The sequence below is a fragment of the Hyperoodon ampullatus genome, assembly GCF_949752795.1.
Source record: "Hyperoodon ampullatus genome assembly, chromosome: 4".
NCBI classification, from domain to species: Eukaryota; Metazoa; Chordata; class Mammalia; order Artiodactyla; family Ziphiidae; genus Hyperoodon; species Hyperoodon ampullatus.
This window is the reverse complement of record NC_136917.1, coordinates 2129884-2135686: the sequence shown is the minus strand read 5'-3', so window position 1 is coordinate 2135686 and position 5803 is coordinate 2129884. Positions and strand designations below refer to the sequence as shown.

At 38.3% G+C, this 5803-nt stretch overlaps 1 pseudogene across 1 annotated transcript; it reads right to left on the bottom strand.

Moving 5' to 3' along the window:
- Nucleotides 1-4323: 4323 nt before the first annotated feature.
- Nucleotides 4324-5182, bottom strand: LOC307052736 (CCR4-NOT transcription complex subunit 7-like; annotated as a pseudogene). Its single transcript has 2 exons — nucleotides 4862-5182; nucleotides 4324-4708 (listed from the first exon to the last, which is right to left on the bottom strand). The product of its transcript is annotated as a CCR4-NOT transcription complex subunit 7-like (transcript).
- Nucleotides 5183-5803: the final 621 nt, after the last annotated feature.

Below are 5803 nucleotides of genomic sequence, written 5' to 3'. Positions count from 1 at the left end.
TTAAATGATACATTAAACAAGATGGACTTAATTGATATTTATAGGACATTCCATCCAAAAACAACAGAATACACATTTTTCTCAAGTGCTCATGGAACATTCTCCAGGATAGATCATATCTTGGGTCACAAATCAAGCCTTGGTAAATTTAAGAAAATTGAAATTGTATCAAGTATCTTTTCCGACCACAATGCTATGAGACTAGATATCAATTACAGGAAAATATCTGTAAAAACTACAAACACATGGAGGCTAAACAATACACTACTTAATAACGAAGTGATCACTGAAGAAATCAAAGAGGAAATCAAGAAATACCTAGAAACAAATGACAATGGAGACACGATGGCCCAAAACCTATGGGATGCAGCAAAAGCACTTCTAAGAGGGAAGTTTATAGCAATACAATCCCACCTTAAGAAAGAGGAAACATCTCGAATAAACAACCTGACCTTGCATCTAAAGCAGTTAGAGAAAGAAGAACAAAAACATCCCAAAGTTAGCAGAAGGAAAGAAATCATAAAAATCAGATCAGAAATAAATGAAAAAGAAATGAAACGATAGCAAAGATCAATAAACTAAAAGCTGGTTCTTTGAGAAGATAAACAAAATTGATAAACCATTAGCCAGACTCATCAAGAAAAAAAGGGAGAAGACTCAATAGAATTAGAAATGAAAAAGGAGAAGTAACAACTGACACTGCAGAAATACAAAAGATCATGAGAGATTATTACAAGCAACTCTATGCCAATAAAATGGACAACCTGGAAGAAATGGACAAATTCTTAGAAATGCACAACCTGCCAAGACTGAATCAGGAAGAAATAGAAAATATGAACAGACCAATCACAAGCACTGAAATTGAAACTGTGATAAAAAATCTTCCAACAAACAAAAGCCCAGGACCAGATGGCTTCACAGGCGAATTCTATCAAGCATTTAGAGAAGAGCTAACACCTATCCTTCTCAAACTCTTCCAAAATATAGCAGAGGGAGGAACACTCCCAAACTCATTCTACGAGGCCACCATCACCTTGATACCAAAACCAGACAAGGATGTCACAAAGAAAGAAAACTACAGGCCAATATCACTGATGAACATAGATGCAAAAATCCTCAACAAAATACTAGCAAACAGAATCCAACAGCACATTAAAAGGATCATACACCATGATCAAGTGGGGTTTATTCCAGGAATGCAAGGATTCTTCAATATACGCAAATCAATCAACGTGATACACCATATTAACAAAGTGAAGGAGAAAAACCATATGATCATCTCAATAGATGCAGAGAAAGCTTTCGACAAAATTCAACACCCATTTATGATAAAAACCCTGCAGAAAGTAGGCATAGAGGGAACTTTCCTCAACATAATAAAGGCCATATATGACAAACCCACAGCCAGCATCGTCCTCAGTGGTGAAAAACTGAAACCATTTCCACTGAGATCAGGAACAAGACAAGGTTGCCCACTCTCACCACTCTTATTCAACATAGTTTGGGAAGTTTTAGCCACAGCAATCAGAGAAGAAAAGGAAATAAAAGGAATCCAAATCGGAAAAGAAGAAGTAAAGCTGTCACTGTTTGCAGATGACATGATACTATACATAGAGAATCCTAAAGATGCTACCAGAAAACTACTAGAGCTAATCAATGAATTTGGTAAAGTTGCAGGATACACAATTAATGCACAGAAATCTGTGGCATTCCTATATACTAATGATGCAAAATCTGAAAGTGAAATCAGGGAAACACTCTCATTTACCATTGCAACAAAAAGAATAAAATATCTAGGAATAAACCTACCTAAGGAGACAAAAGACCTGTATGCAGAAAATTATAAGACACTGATGAAAGAAATTAAAGATGATACAAATAGATGGAGAGATGTACCATGTTCTTGGATTGGAAGAATCAACATTGTGAAAATGACTCTACTACCCAAAGCAATCTACAGATTCAATGCAATCCCTATCAAACTACCACTGGCATTTTTCACAGAACTAGAACAAAAAAATTCACAATTTGTATGGAAACACAAAAGACCCCGAATAGCCAAAGCAATCTTGAGAACGAAAAATGGAGCTGGAGGAATCAGGCTCCCTGACTTCAGACTATACTACAAAGCTACAGTAATCAAGACAGTATGGTACTGGCACAAAAACAGAAAGATAGATCAATGGAACAGGATAGAAAGCCCAGAGATAAACCCACGCACATATGGTCACCTTATCTTTGATAAAGGAGGCAGGAATGTACAGTGGAGAAAGGACAGTCTCTTCAATAAGTGGTGCTGGGAAAACTGGACAGGGACATGTAAAAGTATGAGATTAGATCACTCCCTAACACCGTACACAAAAATAAGCTCAAAATGGATTAAAGACCTAAATGTAAGGCCAGACACTATCAAAGTCTTAGAGGAAAACATAGGCAGAACACTCTATGACATAAATCACAGCAAGATCCTTTTTGACCCACCTCCTAGAGAAATGGAAATAAAGACAAAAATAAACACATGGGACCTAATGAAACTTCAAAGCTTTTGCACAGCAAAGGAAACCATAAACAAGACCAAAAGACAACCCTCAGAATGGGAGAAAATATTTGCAAATGAAGCAACTGACAAAGGATTAATCTCCAAAATTTATAAGCAGCTCATGCAGCTCAATAACAAAAAAACAAACAACCCAATCCAAAAATGGGCAGAAGACCTAAATAGACATTTCTCCACAGAAGATATACAGACTGCCAACAAACACATGAAAGGATGCTCAACATCTTTACTCATTAGAGAAATGCAAATCAAAACTACAATGAGGCATCACCTCACACCAGTCAGAATGGCCATCATCAAAAAATCTAGAAACAATAAATGCTGGAGAGGGTGTGGGAAAAAGGGAACCCTCTTGCACTGCTGGTGGGAATGTGAATTGGTACAGCCACTATGGAGAACGGTATGGAGGTTCCTTAAAAAACTACAAATAGAACTACCATATGACCCAGCAATCCCACTACTGGGCATATACCCTGAGAAAACCATAATTCAAAAAGAGACATGTACCAAAATGTTCATAGCAGCCCTATTTACAATAGCCTGGAGATGGAAACAACCTAAGTGTCCATCATCGGATGAATGGGTAAAGAAGATGTGGCACATATATACAATGGAATATTACTCAGCCATAAAAAGAAATGAAATTGAGCTATTTGTAATGAGGTGGATGGACCTAGAGTCTGTCATACAGAGTGAAGTAAGTCAGAAAGAGAAAGACAAATACTGTATGCTGACACATATATATGGAATTTAAGAAAAAAAAATGTCATGAAGAACTTATGGGTAAGACAGAAATAAAGACACAGACCTACTTGAGAATGGACTTGAGGATATGGGGAGCGGGAAGGGTAAGCTGTGACAAAGTGAAAGAGAGGCATGGACATATATACGCTACCAAACGTAAGGTAGATAGATAGTGGGAAGCAGCCGCAGAGCACAGGGAGATCAGCTGGGTGCTTTGTGACTGCCTGGAGGGGTGGGATGGGGAGGGTGGGAGGGAGGGAGATGCATGAGGGAAGGGATGTGGGAACAGATGTATATGTATGACTGATTCACTTTGTTATAAAGCAGAAACTAATTAAAAAAAAAAAAAAAAGAAAAAACAAGCACTTGCTGTCCTTTGAAATATCTGCTGCATCTCCTGCTGCTATGTGTGCGTGAGTGAACCTGCTTTTATGGTTGTATTTTTTGTATTGAATAGCTACTTTGAATTTTCATGATTATGCTTTGATTATTCATAGTTTTTCATTTTATAGAACTGATGTATGTTGACAATAAACTAAATAAAAGAAAAAAAAACTGCTGATAAAACAGAGGATTTGAGTCAGAATCACTCTCTAAAGTGCAAAATTGATGGTCCACAATCTCAAATAGCTAAAACTCCTGCAGAATGGAAGGGAGACATGAAACAGGGAAATAAATTACAGTCAGTGCTAGTTAATTTAGGAAAGGGAAAAAACCAACCAAGCTCAAGTAAGTAACGTTTATCAAAGTATTCAATATGATGTACTGAATAGCTTTCCCCACTCTCTGTCACACACGCCTACTAACAAGTATATTAAGGCCAGATTTAACCTGAATGCTTTTCTATTTATTAAGATCTGAGATAGGAATGGTCATACTTAGTACTGAAAGGCAGAAAATAAAATGAGCTATGAAAGGAAAAAAAGTAATGTCTATTGTTCAAGGGATTCAACCAGAGATAAAACCTATATACAAGCATGTGTGTAGCTCAAATAAAATAAAAATAAAAGAACTATTTCATATCATGACTGCTTGTTGGCTTCCTCTTCATATGCATTCCCTGTGCCATTCTGTACATAGGATGAACCAGAACCAAGGCCATACAAATGACCACAATATTTGGCATTATCAATATGATCTTCAAAGAACATTTCTCTCATTTTGAAAAAGGCCATTCCTGTGAGCAATGAGTCAGATACTGCCTGATGCTGTGGTCCTATCCGTTCCAGCTCCAACTGTTCAGCAACTTCTTGTAAACCACCTTTGAGATTTTTGCAGCTCTTCATGAGGTACTTCACATCATAAATAACAGGAAAAAACAATCGAAGGATCTCAAAAAAGTCAAGTTCTTCTTCAGGCAAGTTAGAATTGGTCAGGATTTTGATTAAGTAGCCAAAGTCATAACCACTATGAAATGATAACCATTTGACCCCTTCACAGAGGACTACTCCTGATGTCATAAGAAGTTCTGCAAAGTACTGGGTCTCAATTCCTTCCTCCTCATGTTTTTTAAAACGGATACCAGATGTTGTTAGTAGCTCTATAGAGTCTTGGGCATACATGTCCTCAGTCAAATTAAATTTAAAATTAAACTGCCAAGTTGAAGTTCCAGGAGGGTATTCTCCTTGCTCATTCATAAATGTCAGTCCTAGCTGAATTATCTTTAACAAGTCCACATTACACCGCAATAGTTGGTACTGATAGTCAGCATTGCTCCTGAATTCTCCAATGGGTCTTGCAACCACACCTGGAAACTCGGTGTCCATAGCAATGTTGATTATATTTTCGGATAACTTGACAAATTTTCTTCATCTCTTCATCCAGGTTGCAAGCCCAAACTTCACAAATTCTTTGGCTATGATCTACAGTCGCTCCTGGCATAGTGAGGGCACAAGGAGTCTAGCTGCCAAGCATCAAAATGTTATACTTGATTGAAGATTTGTTTCGTAAAATACTTTATCCTTTATTTATGTACTTGTGTCGCTGAGCTCGCACTCCTCCTCCTCCTCGCCATAGAGACAGCACCCAGCGGCGGCGAGACACCTCTTGCCCGGCAAGGGGAAGAGGGGAGCCCCGAGAAAGCTTTTAAGAGTGGTTATTGCTGGAGAAGGGAAGGATGGGGGAGACAAAAAGTGGAACTTTTGCTTTTTCGTGTCTTGATTTTTTACAGTGAACATATAGACATGTAACCATGTGTAATTTTTTTAAGAAAAAAATCACCATGTGAGTTTTCCATAAACTCACACTGCAGGTATCATTCTGGCACAGAAGAGCAAATCTAGGGCTAGATGGATGTTGTGGTCCATGCAAGGTTCCCAGAGAGACTGGAGATCAGGAACGAGAACCCGGTCCTGTGATCCCGCAGGTAAAGAGACCTTGATGGAAAGGCCTCAAGTGGGTTCATCACATCTCCCACAGCCCCACCCCTTCACAAGTAGCTGGAGTTAACATTTAACACCAGCATTCCTTCACTACTATTCACATGGCAGGAGACACACTCGG